Raw genomic sequence first — 17586 nt, 5'->3', positions numbered from 1 at the left:
GCTTTCCTAGAGATGCTGGTGTTGTCTTGATGTTCTGTTTCTGCTTTCCTAGAGTTGCTGGTGTTGTCTTGATGTGCTGTTTCTGCTTTCCTAGAGTTGCTGGTGTTGTCTTGATGTTCTGTTTCTGCTTTCCTAGAGATGCTGGTGTTGTCTTGATGTTCTGTTTCTGCTTTCCTAGAGTTGCTGGTGTTGTCTTGATGTGCTGTTTCTGCTTTCCTAGAGTTGCTGGTGTTGTCTTGATGTGCTGTTTCTGCTTTCCTAGAGTTGCTGGTGTTGTCTTGATGTGCTGTTTCTGCTTTCCTAGAGTTGCTGGTGTTGTCTTGATGTGCTGTTTCTGCTTTCCTAGAGTTGCTGGTGTTGTCTTGATGTGCTGTTTCTGCTTTCCTAGAGTTGCTGGTGTTGTCTTGATGTGCTGTTTCTGCTTTCCTAGAGTTGCTGGTGTTGTCTTGATGTGCTGTTTCTGCTTTCCTAGAGTTGCTGGTGTTGTCTTGATGTGCTGTTTCTGCTTTCCTAGAGTTGCTGGTGTTGTCTTGATGTGCTGTTTCTGCTTTCCTAGAGTTGCTGGTGTTGTCTTGATGTTCTGTTTCTGCTTTCCTAGAGTTGCTGGTGTTGTCTTAATGTTCTGTTTCTGCTTTCCTAGAGTTGCTGGTGTTGTCTTGATGTTCTGTTTCATTTAATTTAATTTCATACAGTTTTAGAGTGATGTGAGTCTCTTGGTTGTGTAGCTGTTTTAATTTTTGTTTTTCTTTTAATTTGACCTTTATTTAACCAGGCAAGTCAGTTAAGAACATATTCTTATTTTCAATGACGGCCTGGGAACAGTGGGTTAACTGCCTGTTCAGGGGCAGAACGACAGATTTGTACCTTGTCAGCTCGGGGGTTTGAACTCGCAACCTTCCGGTTGCTAGTCCAACGCTCTAACCACTAGGCTACGCTGCCGCCCCAGCTGTTGCGTTAGTTCAATGTTGCATTTGATTAAATTAAACATATTGTAGTAGATATACAGTTTGTGAGCTGTATATGACCTCTGCCAATGGTTCAAGACCTTCCCAACGTGGATGGTAGTAGTTGACATACCCTGTAGGTCAGTGAACTAAATCTCCCTTCAGCAGCCCCACCTCAGCCTCTACCAGATGCTGCTGATTCTAAAATACATTTCATTCCTCAAGTTCCTATCTGGCATCACTTTTAAAACGGTGAAATTAAAGTGAGATTTATGATTTTATTCTGGAAAGTGTTTTAATGAAACACTGTTCTCCAATGTACTCCACTGACCCTCTTTCTCTCTCACTCTCTGTGCATGTCTGTGTTGCTGATGCAATTTTTTATATATCATCCTAATTTCACCAAATCTTCATTCCCTGAGCACCGTAGCAGTCATCGGAATTAATTATGCAGTTGAAGGGAAAAAACACGTGATTAGCTGATTTGAGCTCATCCCTTCCTCGTGTAAATGCAGGTGCTCTCTGTTTCTATCTTTCTGTTTATCTGCAGCTATCTATATCGTTCTGTTCCTCTGTAGCTTTCTATATCGTTCTGTTCCTCTGTAGCTTTCTATATCGTTCTGTTCCTCTGTAGCTTTCTATATCGTTCTGTTCCTCTGTAGCTTTCTATATCGTTCTGTTCCTCTGTAGCTTTCTATATTGTTCTGTTCCTCTGTAGCTTTCTATATCGTTCTGTTCCTCTGTAGCTTTCTATATCGTTCTGTTCCTCTGTAGCTTTCTATATCGTTCTGTTCCTCTGTAGCTTTCTATATCGTTCTGTTCCTCTGTAGCTTTCTATATCGTTCTGTTCCTCTGTAGCTTTCTATATCGTTCTGTTCCTCTGTAGCTTTCTATATGGTTCTGTTCCTCTGTAGCTTTCTATATGGTTCTGTTCCTCTGTAGCTTTCTATATCGTTCTGTTCCTCTGTAGCTTTCTATATCGTTCTATTCCTATGTAGCTTTCTATATTGTTCTGTTCCTCTGTAGCTTTCTATATCGTTCTGTTCCTCTGTAGCTTTCAATATCATTATATTCCTATGTAGCTTTCTATATTGTTCTGTTCCTCTGTAGCTTTCTATATGGTTCTGTTCTTCTGTAGCTTTCTATATGGTTCTGTTCTTCTGTAGCTTTCTATATGGTTCTGTTCTTCTGTAGCTTTCTATATGGTTCTGTTCTTCTGTAGCTTTCTATATGGTTCTGTTCTTCTGTAGCTTTCTATATTGTTCTGTTCTTCTGTAGCTTTCTATATGGTTCTGTTCTTCTGTAGCTTTCTATAAGGTTCTGTTCTTCTGTAGCTTTCTATATGGTTCTGTTCTTCTGTAGCTTTCTATATGGTTCTGTCCTTCTGTAGCTTTCTATATGGTTCTGTTCTTCTGTAGCTTTCTATATGGTTCTGTTCTTCTGTAGCTTTCTATATCGTTCTGTTCCTCTGTAGCTTTCTATATCGTTCTGTTCTTCTGTAGCTTTCAATATCATTCTGTTCCTCTGTAGCTTTCTATATGGTTCTGTTCTTCTGTAGCTTTCTATATGGTTCTGTTCCTCTGTAGCTTTCTATATCGTTCTGTTCCTCTGTAGCTTTCTATATCGTTCTGTTCTTCTGTAGCTTTCTATATCGTTCTGTTCCTCTGTAGCTTTCTATATCGTTCTGTTCCTTTGTAGCTTTCTATATCGTTCTGTTCCTCTGTAGCTTTCTATATCGTTCTGTTCCTCTGTAGCTTTCTATATCGTTCTGTTCCTCTGTAGCTTTCTATATCGTTCTGTTCCTCTGTAGCTTTCTATATCGTTCTGTTCCTCTGTAGCTTTCTATATCGTTCTGTTCCTCTGTAGCTTTCTATATCGTTCTGTTCCTCTGTAGCTTTCTATATCGTTCTGTTCCTCTGTAGCTTTCTATATGGTTCTGTTCCTCTGTAGCTTTCTATATGGTTCTGTTCCTCTGTTCTATATGGTTCTGTTCTCTGTAGCTTTCTATATGGTTCTGTTCCTCTGTAGCTTTCTATATCGTTCTGTTCCTCTGTAGCTTTCTATATCGTTCTGTTCCTCTGTAGCTTTCTATATCGTTCTGTTCCTCTGTAGCTTTCTATATCGTTCTGTTCCTCTGTAGCTTTCTATATCATTCTGTTCCTCTGTAGCTTTCTATATCGTTCTGTTCCTCTGTAGCTTTCTATATCGTTCTGTTCCTCTGTAGCTTTCTATATCGTTCTGTTCCTCTGTAGCTTTCTATATCGTTCTGTTCCTCTGTAGCTTTCTATATCGTTCTGTTCCTCTGTAGCTTTCTATATCGTTCTGTTCCTCTGTAGCTTTCTATATCGTTCTGTTCCTCTGTAGCTTTCTATATCGTTCTGTTCCTCTGTAGCTTTCTATATCGTTCTGTTCCTCTGTAGCTTTCTATATCGTTCTGTTCCTCTGTAGCTTTCAATATCATTCTGTTCCTCTGTAGCTATCTATATCGTTCTGTTCCTCTGTAGCTTTCTATATCTCCCTGACAGACATGTCATAATCACACACAATCATCAATTCCATACAAAACAACACAAACTCTATTTGTTAGTGGGGTTATGACCCCTTGAGGCAACAGATTGCTGGACAGCCATATACAAATACAGACTAACTGTCATTGAACTGTACCTGAACCTATGCATTATACAGTGGCTCTTTCAGGGTAGGTTATGCAAAATCTACTTCTTATTTTCACAGTCAGTTAAGTGTGTAGGTTATGGTGGGGCAAACAGATGGAATCAGAGCTGTTATTGATATTCAGTCAGATGAGTTGTGGTAAGGCGGGTTCTGAGGTTTAGAAGTCTTTAGGACAGGACCGCTCAGATCGCCGCAGCACTGTGCTGTTGGAGAAATCTAAGCAGAACCAGATGAAGTTCTATATATTTTATTTCCCTGGGGCCAGACTGAAACATGTTCTGATGCAGCACTACTGTCTCCGGGGATTCATATGAGCTACCTTTGTGTTTCCAATTAAATGTTGAAAACAACTCATGATAGCTGTGAGGTTTGGTGCTCTGTTCAATCGTGTGTGTGCGTTACAGTTGCACAGTAGGAGCACTCATTCATGATATTCAGCCCCACAAGCTGTACATTCACAATCTTTTACAGATCTTTGGATTTAAAAGGGCTTTGTTATCACACACGTTACTCCCACAATTTATGAGAGATAGAGAGAGAGAGAGAGAGACCTATACAGCACAATAAGAGAAAGTAGGATGGAGGGAGGGAAGTGGTAGAGGTATTGAGACAGTGTGTGGGAGCTGAGCTCTGTGGCGTGCAGAGAGAGAGGATGGTCTCCTACAGCTCTATTGATTTTCTCTCTGTCTCTGCTCCACAGCGTCCCTCACTTCTCACTTCTTCTCTCTTCTGCTTCGCCTCTGAGAGAGCGGTTCTCTAACAAAGATCTCAGCGGCCGCCGGCCAACTCTGACCCTTCACCATCATGGCACTCCATTGGCTCTCCGTTGTGCCGCTGAAAGAACCCTCCGCGTCCAGACACTGACATTTGATTCTGCAGAAATTACTGAGGTCAGCCCCCTTCCCTCCTTTCACCTCCTCTTACCAGTGAATGTGTGTGTGTTTCTGATAATAACAGCATCCAGCATTGTCACTTAAGGTGTAATTATCCTACATGGTGGAGCATCCAATGAGTGTACAAAACATAAAGAACACCTGCTCTTTCCATGACAGACTGACCAGGTGAATCCAGGTGAAATCTAGGATCCCTTATTGATGTCACTTGTTAAATCCACTTCAATCAGTGTTGATGAAGTGGAGGAGACAGGTTAAATAAGGATTTTTAAGCCTTGAGTCAATTAGACATTGACATTAGACACAGGATTGTGTACGTGTGCCATTCAGAGGGTGAATGGGCAAGACAAAAGACTAAAGTTCCTTTAAAAGTGGTATGGTAGTAGTATGTGCCAGGCGCACTGGTTTGAGTGTGTCAAGAACTGTTTTTCACACTCAACAGTTTCCCGTCTGTATCAAGAATGGTCCACCACCCTAAGGACATCCAGCCAACTTGACACAACTGTGGGAAGCATTGGAGTCAAAAAGGCAACACAGATCTCTCCATAGAAATGGAATAAGAATACCTGGATTGTAATGTATGTAATGTATTGTGTTAAGCGGGGTGGAACAGTGGAACCCAAGAGCAGACTCAGACGAGGAGACTGGGATGAAGTAACCAAGGTATTTATTGAACCCCAGGGGGAGACGGAGTGCAGGTCAAGGGAAGCTCGGTTGGGTTACTGGGAACCAGGTGCGGAGGATGAGGCTGGAACAAGTGGGGTTGAGACAGAGTAAAGCAGGTCAGGAGTTGAATCTAAGGGGGTAAAAGAGACGAGGGACAGGAGACAGGGACCAGAGTCACAGCAGGCAGAACTGTAGAGGAGAGGAAAACAGCGCCAGGCAAGGAAAACAGGCACAACGGGATCTGAATAGTAACAAACAACTAGAACATGGACTGACTGAGCAGAGATTACCATCCATCAGCGTGGAAGTGGCAGTGCTGAGTATTTGTAGAGGTCTTGGTTATGGAGCAGGTTGCAGCTGGTGGGGATCTGCTCTGACTCCAGTACGCCTGTCTCTGCCCACACAAGCACACACACAGAGAGAGAGAGAGAGAGAGGGAGAGGGAGAGGGAGAGGGAGAGGGAGAGGGAGAGTACTGGGGGAGCGGCAGCAGGTCAAGGAGACACAGGATGAGCAGTAGAGGGCATTGCAGGAGCAAATGTGACAGTAAAGTAAATATACCAAAATATTAGGAACACCTTCCTAATATTGATTTGGACCCCCTTTTGCCCTCAGAACAGCCTCAATGCATCGGGGTATGGACTCTACAAGGTGGAGTTGAGGCTGTTCCGAGGGTAAAAGGGGTCCAAATCAATATTAGGAATGTGTTCCTAATGTTTTGGTATACTCAGTGTATATTACATTACATACGTTACAATACAGGTATTCTTATTTCATTTCTATGGGGAGATCTGTGTTGCCTTTTTAGCTGACCTCTGCATACGGGGGTCCCTTGTCTTCCTATCTGTTTGAACAGCCAATTAGAAAAGCATGTTGACTTAGGGGTTGGAATCAAAAGCAATTAGCGACACACCTTGGTTTGGCTATGGGTTAGGCCAGCTGCTGAGCCAGCGCCAGCAGATCTACACATAGCAACACAGCTAGACAGGTGGGCTTATCGTCACCACAGCCATCTCCAGGGCAATCACCATGGAGATCGCAGTTACGACAACCAAATTAATAAATGGAGGGGTCGTAAATCTATTATGATTTTTAAAAATGTAATGCATATGTGAGCATGACACACACAAACAGAAACACACACACACACACACACACACACACACACACAATCACACACACCAAAATACCTCTCATTATCCCTCTACTTAAAGTACTGTATCTACCTTTAAAGAAAACTCAAGTTCACACAGATGTTAATTGCTGATGCTACCTAGAGTCATAGTTTAACATAATTGCTGGTAATAATGATATTCGATTAGTGAATAATTTGATTGTGGTGCTGCTGAGACTGGTGTGATTGACGCAGTGTTGAATAAGGGACTGTGATAGGAATCCTCTCTGGTCTGACTATCCTGGTTAAGACTGGTGGGAAGACAGCCCAGGGATAGACTGGCTCAATTGGGAACAGTGGAAACTGGGATGGGAACCAGTGACAGCACTTTGTGTTTCCAGGAGGATTTGAAAAGTAATGGAACTTCCAGAGGTGTTGTTTGGTCATGGCTAGAACGTATCCAGCTTTTGTCAAATTAACATTATATTTGGAGTTTTTGTAGCAGGTTAGGAGAACTCACACAGCAGGTTAGGAGAATGAAAGTAGCAGGTAAGGATAATTAGGTTAAGGTTAGGAAACGGGTTAGTGTTAGGGTTAGTATTAGCTTAAATGTTTAAAAAATAATTTAAAAAATGAAACTTTTGACGAAAGGTGGATCCCTTCTAGCTATTATTGTGTTGTTTATCAACTCCATCCAGCTGAACCCATAACCTAACTCTATAGGCATCTCACACATCCACAAGTTTGATCTTTTATACAATTCAATAGGGATTGAAACTCCTGGACAATGATTTCACGATATGAACATGAAGGAAACAGTATGATGATATAGGTAAAAGTGAGAACAGTTCCAGGGAGAAAGTAAGGTGGATTTCAATGCCAAACTATTCTCAGTGCTTCGGTGCTATTCACTATTTTACATATGTATATCGTTCAGAGTAAGGCAGTAAGGTACAAACATTTTTAACAAACTGAAGTGGTCTATATAATTAAATCCATTGAACAGTTGGACATATCTCTCTCTCTCGCTTTCTCTCTCACACACACACACACACACACACACACACACACACACACACACACACACACACACACACACACACACACACACACACACACACACACACACACACACACACACACACACACACACACACACACACACACACACACACACACACACACACACACACACACACACACACACACACACACTGTTATCTCTGTGCCCTGGGCATCATTTTAACAGTAGCAGATTTTTTTTTAAGTCAGTGAGGCGGGCATCGATCACAGACCAACAATTCCCAATATCCAGTCCAGTCAGATAGCATCTCTCTCTCTGGAAAAAGAAGAGAGAGCGTGTGTGTGTGTGTGTGTGTGTGTGTGTGTGTGTGTGTGTGTGTGTGTGTGTGTGTGTGTGTGTGTGTGTGTGTGTGTGTGTGTGTGTGTGTGTATGTGTGTGCCTCTGTTTGTGTGTGCGCATTACATTGTGTGTCCTATAGAGGGCAGCATAGTGAGCAGGTGTATTGTTATAGTGTGTACTATAGGGTAATATAATGAATGGTTGTCTCCAGGTCACCTGCTCCCCGGGATTGCCCTGAGGGCCTCTCACAGACACAGCATACTAATCCACCTGACAGCTTGACAGCAATTTGCTATTTATAAAACCACAAGACACAGTGCTGGATACAGTGTGTGTGTGTGTGTGTGTGTGTGTGTGTGTGTGTGTGTGTGTGTGTGTGTGTGTGTGTGTGTGTGTGTGTGTGTGTGTGTGTGTGTGTGTGTGTGTGTGTGTGTGTGTGTGTGTGTGTGCATGCGTGCGTGCGTGCGTGCGTGCGTGCGTGCGTGCGTGTGTGTGTGTGTGTGTGTGTGTGTGGCAGGTTGACATTTTTGTGTGTGTGTGTGTGTGTGTGTGTGTGTGTGTGTGTGTGTGTGTGTGTGTGTGTGTGTGTGTGTGTGTGTGTGTGTGTGTGTGTGTGTGTGTGTGTGTGTGTGTGTGGCAGGTTGACATTTTTGGAGATTCATTTTGTCCTGTCGGCAGAGACAGGCCAGCTGCCCAGTCAAAATTAGGGTTAAGGTGTGTGTGCGTGTACAGTCCATCTTAGTTCTCATTTAAAATGTTCCCTACCGCTAACACAACAACAACACAATACAAATGTACAGCAGTGTTTGACCTGCCTTTAGGGTAGCTGACCTCTTTCTCTCTGCGTTACCATAGTACTGAGACTAAATACATGTGACATCTCATTGGCTTATATAATCCTAAAATTCTGCCATCATCAACGTGAAGTTGTGTGTGTGCTTGATGTTTTGTGTCTGACGTAGGAGCAGAAAGGTCTCTCTTGAAGTAAAATACATTCACAGGTTGTGTACATTCATAGGCTAAATAAATCAGATGGAAATTATATACTTTGACCCTTCAACTAATTTGACCCTCCCTGCCCAATATCACCACAGGCATTTGTCTACGTACCTGCTCTGAAAAGTAAGGTCAACCCCCTTCCATTCCAGAGTCAGAGCTGGCGTAACGCTGTTTCGTCCTTTCTTCTCCTCTCTTCTCTCTGTTCTGACATTCTTTGGCATTTGCCTCATGATGCCATCTCAGTCTCCCAACAAATTGAGTTGACAGACTCCCCACTTCATCCCTGCATGGCTTGGAGGGAGAGAGCGGAGGTAGTCTCTCTCTCTCACACTCGCGCACACACCTAAAGTCAGAAAGCAAACAAATAAACAATCGAATGACAGTTCCTGGAACAGTCGATTCATGCTCATATTGCTTGATAAACACACACCCAAACTAAACATCTTTAGTTTACTCCTGATCATAGAGACCAACCAGCCACACCACAGAGATTTCCAAGAATCATTGAAAGCAGTTTTTCTCCTATCTCCCTCGCTCTCATCCTCCTCTACACTCAAATCTCAGAGTAGCCATCAGTCAAACTATTCCACTGTAATTATGCAAGGCCCAGATATTTTTTTATGACTAAATTCAATGAAATGATTGTGATGAGCTATAATTGGAGGGAAAAAAATCTGCAGGATTTCTCCCCATCTCTCCATCTCTTCACCCCTCTTTCTCTGGTCCCAGTGTTAGGTAAGTTCTGTAGCCTAATTGCTTTCTTCAAGGTGGGAATTAGCATGAGCTGTCCTGAGTGGGCTGATCTAATGCATAAAGAACAGGAGGGACAGACAGAGGCAGCCAGAAGCCACAGTGAGATCCTTCATTAACTGTTAAATCACACTAAGTGTGTGCTTTTTAAAGAATATGATGGCTGCATGTTGTCACTCTTGGGAGGTCTTCATCTGGTGCACCAGTCTTTTTTCTCATTCTCTCCATCACCTTGATCCTGAGCTCACCTCCCCAAACGGACTAGTGTGACGGCCCTCCCACTCTGTCTGCCGAGTTCTTTCGCTTTGCTCTTGTTTTCATTAATAGGATGTTGGTGGGCAGAGCAGGCAGGGTCGTTCAGCGAAATGGGACACACCTGGGCTCGGGTGCGTCCCGGGACAAATACACCTTTTCCCCGTTCATTGAGAAGACTCTGTCCATGCAGACACACTGTTCGATTTTTGGTTGTGTGGCATTTTCTGTGACCGTTTTGTATGTTTACTTTGGCACCTTTCATCACCCCTCATTATCACATCTATACACGCAACCACTCACTTACACTACTGATTACTGACTACACACACCATAGTTCATTGTATTTGGGTTATTTCAGTTAATAAATCTATTTTTGTTATTCCTTATCTTCACATTGTCTCCTTTTTGTTACGGGCTTTGAGCCGGATCGTGACATTAGCACTCTGCTTTAAGCATGGTCGAAGAGAAATGATATTGACATCCTTCTTTGGCATCTTTCTTCTTCCTCTTCTCCCTCCTCCCTTTCCTCCTCCTGCAGAGAGACACAATGCAACACCGAGGTGGTTGAGCTCAACGTTCACTGCTGGGGAGTTTAGTTAAACCATCTTATCTAATGGAGTTTATTTCACATTGAGGTCTGTAGCATTGTTTTGGTTTAGAGGCATTCCTTGTGTGTGTACAGAGGTCTGGTTGATGTGAGAGTTGACAGCGCTGGGCATTTCGGCATTAGACAGGACATGGCCAGCCGTAGGGTCTGCTGCTGTGCTCCTGTCCGTTTTCAATAAAGCTGGAGACCTGGGGATCTGCAGGGCTGGATGGGGCTGCTGGGAAGAGATGGCTGGTAGATAACATACAGTACATTCTGATGTTAAAGTAGAGGACAGGAGATGTGAAAACTGTAGTGTTTGAGAGATAAGCAGCACACCTGGTTAAAATGATATGCACATGTTCTGTGCGTGATATTGGAAATATCTATCTGATTGGATACGCATAGGTATTCATTGGTTGTTGGCCAGGGTATTCAAGTGTGCTACCTTTGAGATGGGTGCAGATGGACTCAGCTTGGAACCGGCTGTGTTGTATCCGCTGCCATGTTGGAAATAAACCGTCTTTGTGATGTTAATGCTTAACACTGTTGAGTTTCTCTTTACAATAACTAAAAGGAACCCACTTCCTTTCACTGCAGATGCAACAGATTGACGACTAGGTTTTTGTCTAAAGAGGACAAGAAAGGTTTGAACAGTATTTTGCAGCTAATGGGCTCAAGTACAAGGATGATAAGTCAAAAGCCATTTTTCTGATGATTGTTGGCAGAAAGACTCACAAGGTGTTCATGGACTTACGTGCGCCACAGAAACCAAGTGAAAAAACGTCGACAGATTTGTTCGCACTGTTTAAAAGTCACTACGTACCAAGGACAAATTTTATTGCTGAAAGATGCCAGGCTCATGCAAGGAATCAACTCGAGGGAGAGTCGATTAGTGAGTACTTGGCTAGTTTAAGAAAACTATCAGCCAAATGTAAATTAGCTCAGTTTCTTGAAGAGTCATTAAGTGATAGATTTGTTTGCGGTATTAAAAGTGCAAAGCTGAGAGACCATTTACTGAATGCAGCTCACACAAAATACTTAACATTAGCACATGCTGTGGATATGGGATTTTCTTTTGAAGTAACAAAGAAAAGTGCACAGCAGTTTTCAGAAAAGACTTAAAGCAAATGCAGTCGAGAAGAAAAGTGTCGCTAAGAAAACAGAAGGCAACAGGTAAACCATGTTACCTTTGAGAGGGAAAAGGGAAAAATGTTGAGTGTCGGGAGTGGAAGAAGAAAGGACACATAGCCAGGACATGCCGCTCGCTTCAAGTGGGAAAGAATGACGTGATGCAAACGAAATGGAACAAGCACCTGGATGCTATTGAGGGAAATGCCTCCTTACTGGGACTGCGGGAAGACGAGAGGCGCAATGACAATCAGCACCAGGGCAACACATACCAGCGAGAGAGAGGACAGTAAGGTTAACTGCCTGTTCAGGGGCAGAACAAAAGATTTGTACCTTGTCAGCTCAGGGATTTGAAATTACAACCTTTCAGTTACTAGTCCAATGCTCTAACCACTAGGCTACCCTGTCGCCCCAGATGAAGTCTTTGAAACTTCATGTCAAAATAAAGTTTGAACTTCCAATTGAGGATGACTGTATTCTTTGGGGTTACAGAGGGGGGTGAATACACAAAGCCTGCAAAGCAGACTACTGGCAGAACTACATGAGAGTTATTGGGGTATAGTTAAGATGCGAGTGTCGATTTTTGGCAGCCCCCCGCACCTCTGAAATGCGGAAGACACGTTTCAGTTGAAGTCATTCAGTTGTTTAACTGACTAGGTATCCCCCTTTCCCTTTCCCTCTTGATTAAAATATTGAAACTGAAGTAAGTCTCTGTGACATATGCAAGAAGCAGCGTAGCAGGCCTGCAAAAGTGCCAGTACATACATGGAAATGGGCATCAGGTCCATGGGAGAGTGTCGCATAGAGTAGGCTAGAAGGGTGAACTGAAAAAACTAATCTATCATATAAAAGGATGGCAGAGGCTAAAGTACTTCTGTGCAAAGGTGTTCATTTGCATAGTGAATCTGGAGAAAAAAACAACTACTGCCACCAAAAGTATGAATTATGGAACAGCTAAAAACAATGCTGCCCCATCAACAGCCCAATCCAAAATGGTCCCCCCCTTTGAACTGAAAGAGAGGCTCCTTTTGTAGGGGAAGCCCCTTCTATCAGAACATACCAAACATTAATTAATTGAGCAATTACCATCATCAAGGCCTACATTTTCCACTCAGCTAAACATCATGACTTATATACAGTTGAAAGTCGGAAGTCGGACGTTTACATACACTTAGGCTGGAGTCATTAAAACTCGTTTTTCAACCACTTAACACATTTCTTGTTAACAAACTATAGTTTTGGCAAGTCTATTTTGTGCATGAGAAATCATTTTTCCAACAATTGTTTACAGACAGATTATTTGACTTATAATTCACTGTATCACTATCCCAGTGGGTCAGAAGTTTACATACACTAAGTTGACTGTGCCCTTTAAACAGCTTGGAAAATTCCATATAATGATGTCATAGATTTAGCAGCTTCTGATAGGCTAATTGACATAACTTGAGTCAATTGGAGGTGTACCTGTGGATGTATTTCAAGGCCTACCTTCAAATGTAATGCCTCTTTGCTTGACATCATGGGAAAATCAAAAGATAATAGCCAAGACCTCAGAAAGAAAATTGTAGACCTCCACAAGTCTGGTTCATCCTTGGGAGCAATTTCCAAATGCCTGAAGGTATCACATTCATCTGTACAAACAATAGTACGCAAGTATAAACGCCATGGGACCATGCAGCCGTCAAACTGCTCAGGAAGGAGACACGTTCTGTCTCCTAGAGATTTGGTGCGAAAAGTGCAAATCATTGTCAGAACAACAGCAAAGGACCTTGTGAAGATGCTGCAGGAAACAGGTACAAAAGTATCTATATCCACAGTAAAACAAGTCCTATATTGACATAACCTGAAAGGCCACTCAGCAAGGAAGAAGCCACTTCTCCAAAAAGCCAGACTATGGTTTGCAACTGCACATGGTGACCAAGATCATACTTTTGGAGAAATGTCCTCTGGTCTGATGAAACAAAAATAGAACTCTTTGGCCATAATGACCATCGTTATGTTTGGAGGAAAACGGGGAGTTTTGCAAGACGAAGAACACCATCCCAACCATGAAGCATGGGGGCGGCAACATCGTGTTGTGGGGGTGTTTTGCTGCAGGAGGGACTGGTGCACTTCATAAAATAGATGGCATCATGAGGCAGGAAAATGATGTGGATATATTGAAGCAACATCCCCAGTTAAAGCTTGGTCGCAAATGGGTCTTCCAAATGGACAAAGGCCCCAAGCATACTTCCAAAGTTGTGGCAAATGGCTTAAGGACAACAAAGTCAAGGTATTGGCATGGCCATCACAAAGTCCTGACCTCAATAGCAAAGAAAATTTGTTGGCAGAACTGAAAAAGCATGTGCGAGCAAGGAGGCCTACAAACCTGACTCAGTTACACCAGCTCTGTCAGGAGGAATGGGCCAAAATTCACCCAACTGATTGTGGGAAGCTTGTGGAAGGCTACTGGAAGGCTACCCGAAATGTTTGACCCAAGTTAAACAATTTAAAGGCAATTCTACCAAATACTAATTTAGTGTACTAAAACTTCTGACCTACTGGGAATGTGATGAAATAAATAAAAGCTGAAATAAATCATTCTCGCTACTATTATTCTGACATTTCACATTCTTAAAATAAAGTGGTGATCTTAACTGACCTAAGAGAGGGAATTTTTACTAGGATTAAATGTCTGGAATTGTGAAAAACTGAGTTTAAATGTATTTGGCTAAGGTGTATGTAAACCTCCGACTTCAACTGTACATTGCACCTTTGCAATCCGTTTCTCATGATACTATATAACACTATAACCCATTTATAAAATCCCATCCCTAAGACTTCCTAAATCCTCCAATTTGTCCTTTCATTTAAACGAGTCATTCAGGACAGGCACTACAAAGCCTGCCAATTGTTGTCGCTTTGGTCCTTATCCCAGCGTACCCGGAAGCTACAGAGACGGAGAGAGAGTAACAGAACCAAAAAAACAATGCACTTATCCATAACATAACATGGATAAGTACAATAAACGGTGCTTAACTCCCCTGTTGTGTTCGTTTCATGTTAATTAATTCTGTGTTCCCGGTTCCACCCCATTATAGCTGATTATAAATCCATAATAATACATATATTATCACCTAATGTTCTGTTCTTTTTATCAACATAAGTTCCTGTGAACAATACAAGTTTTGAACTTATATTTGCTATTTATGGCCTGTAGGCCTCATTGACCTGAGCTCATACAACTCGTTTTTGAGTAAAAAAACATAATGCATAATGAATGGTTATTTTATATATAACAAATACTCAGATGAATCATAATGTGCTATTTATCATAGACTACTTTATGTCAAAGTTTAACAAGAACTCTCTCCTCCTCACCAGTGTCATGATCAAAGATATGATCAAGAGCCTCACATACCATATATTGTTTGGTCAATGTGCTGCCACAGAATTAATTGTGATCAAGGCCTCAAAAAAACTATATATACCAGAGCTGCAAGAAAAGTTCTATATATTATTGAAACAATGTTGCGATTGTTTGTGAGAATGACAACAGGTGTGGTTCCCGTGGGGAAAGATTCTACTGGGGAAAGGTTCCCGTGGGGGTTGCCATGGACGCCAAGAAGGGGAGTGAGGTGTGTGTGTGTGTGTGTGCTCAAACACGTGGGGGTCCGGGAGAGGAAGTGCATCCATCTGATTAATGGGCATGTGCCTGAACTCAAATTTATACACTAATTGTAGTCTCTCCCATTCATTTCTAATGACCGGTAATGTTTGACCGGGAACACCACAGGTGTACAAAAGTTAAATAAAACAGCCAAAATGTAATGAAAATCATCTAAATGTATTTTGTGTGTTCAGATGCCCTGTGTGGACAAAGTCATGGAACCCTATGACAATCACATTAAATTAACTACATTTTTCAGAGAGAAAACGTGTAAATCGGTCCAATTCGACCGGAACACAGCAGGAGGGATAACTTAACCCAATGACCTGCCACTATGTTAATTAACAGCAGAGAAAACCCCCTAAATAATATTCTTTCAACTTGATTACTTTTCCTAGTGACCCCAACATTAGAAAAAGTGAAACATCTTGTTTGTTCATATTTCCATGAAAGCTGTAAACCACCAGGGTACAAAGATTGTCTTTGCAGTTATAAAATAATTTACACACCACAAAAAACACAAAGACACACACACACAGACACACACACACACACACAATGAGAAATTGAGTTTATGTGTGCTACTGATTGAACTCAGACAAAACTCAACCTTTATTATGCATCTCCCCTCCACGACCCCACACATGACTCAAGTTTACAGACAAAATATACAACATTTCAGACAAAATAAACATTTCTTGAAAGCACTGATTACTAATGGAGAATGCAGTCAGAGGCTATAAAGGTGCTGCAGATTACACAGTTCTCTCTTTGCTGAAGCCATGAGTGCACGTTTCAGTGCCCAACAGGTCAGATGTCCAGGAGGAACAAGAGAACAATGATTTAGAAGAGGTGGAGGTATCTGAAGAAGAAGATGGGGAAGAAGACAACCTAGAGCATGATGCATCATCTTCAGATGAAGGAGAAATCCCCCAAGCTGAAAGAGAGACATTTTTGTCAAAGAACAGCAACATAACATGGTTCTTGTCACCATATGACAACCAGGGAAGGATGGCAGCACAAAATGTCATAAGGATGACCCCAGGGCCCACAAGACATGCAGTTGCCCAGGACATTGCTTCAACATTCTACATGTTCATCACACCAGCCAACAAAAAAAATCATCATGGAGATGACAAATTTGGAGGGTTTACGTAAATATGGAGACAACTGGAAAAGGATGTATGAGATTGACCTGCGTGCCTACATATGGCTGCTAATCTTAGTGGTGTGTATAGGTCACGAGGTGAGGCTACATGTAGTCTCTGGGATGCAGAGAGTGGAAAGGAAAGTTTCCATGCCATGATGCCACTGAAAGTCTTTCTTTCACACTTTCTCAAGAATGCTACAATTGATAACCGTGAGTCAAGACCTGCAAGACGTGTGACAGACAAACTGGCAGCCATAAGAAAGGTCTGGGAGAAGTGGGTGGAGCATCTACCATACCTCTACAACCCTGGGCCTGAAGTAACAGTGGATGAGCAACTGGTTCCATTCAGAGGTACGTTTTTATTTTCATATCTGTAATGTAAGTGATTTTCAATGTTACTTTTATTATGTATTGCTGTAATGTCATTGATTTATGTGATTGTTTTCTGTGACACTGATACTAATTACTGAAAGTAATCACTTTTGTTTAAAGGTAGCTGTCCTTTCTGGCAGGATATGCCCAGCAAGCCAGCAAAATATGGCATCATGATATGGGTTTGCTGTGACGCACAATTCCGCTATGCTTGGAAGATGCAAGTCTTCACAGGGAAACCGACCAGTGGAGGCCCGGAGAAGATGTGAGAGATGGACTGAGGGGGCACAATGTCACGTGACAATTTCTTCACCTCTTATGAACTCAGCCAGCGGCTCCCGAAGAGGAAGATTACCATGGTTGGCACAGTTAGAAAGAACAAGCCTGAGCTCCTCCCTGCAATCCTCGCAACAAGGGGGAGAGAGGCCTTCTCATCAAAGTTTGCCTTCACCCCCACCACCACTCTAGTTTCTTACCTCCCTAAGAGGACCAATAATGTGGTCCTCCTGAGCACACTGCACAAAACGGCTGAGATCAGTGATCGCGAGGACAGGAACCACAACAAACCACAGCTGCAAACAGCTGGAGGCAGGGCTTTCTCCTATAGAGCTCCATTTTTATGGAATGGTCTGCCTATCCATGTGAGAGACGCAAACTCGGTCTCAACCTTTAAGTCTTTACTGAAGACTAATCTCTTCAGTGGGTCATATGATTGAGTGTAGTCTGGGACAGGAGTGTGAAGGTGAATGGAAATGCTCTGGAGCAACGAGCCGCCCTTGCTGTCTCTGCCTGGCCGGTTCCCCTCTTTCCACTGGGATTCTCTGCCTCTAACCCTATTACAGGGGCTGAGTCACTGGCTTACTGGTGCTCTTTCATGCCGTCCCTAGGAGGGGTGCATCACTTGAGTGGGTTGAGTCACTGATGTGATCTTCCTGTCTGGGTTGGCGCCCCCCCTTGGGTTGTGCTGTGGCGGAGATCTTTGTGGGCTATACTCGGCCTTGTCTGGTAAGTTGGTGGTTGAAGATATCACTCTAGTGGTGTG

At 42.6% G+C, this 17586-nt stretch overlaps 1 long non-coding RNA gene across 1 annotated transcript; it reads left to right on the top strand.

The window, feature by feature from the left end:
* The first annotated feature begins 4217 nt into the window (after positions 1–4217).
* On the top strand, positions 4218–17224 carry LOC123995953. The gene is made up of 3 exons (XR_006831919.1): positions 4218–4507; positions 16364–16523; positions 16665–17224. It is a non-coding gene; the product is annotated as an uncharacterized LOC123995953 (long non-coding RNA).
* The last annotated feature ends 362 nt before the right edge of the window (positions 17225–17586 follow it).

The sequence above is a fragment of the Oncorhynchus gorbuscha genome, linkage group LG14 (genome assembly GCF_021184085.1).
Source record: "Oncorhynchus gorbuscha isolate QuinsamMale2020 ecotype Even-year linkage group LG14, OgorEven_v1.0, whole genome shotgun sequence".
In the NCBI taxonomy this organism is placed as follows: Eukaryota; Metazoa; Chordata; class Actinopteri; order Salmoniformes; family Salmonidae; genus Oncorhynchus; species Oncorhynchus gorbuscha.
The sequence above is the reverse complement of the archived record's forward strand: the minus strand, read 5'-3'. Positions and strand labels throughout refer to the sequence as shown.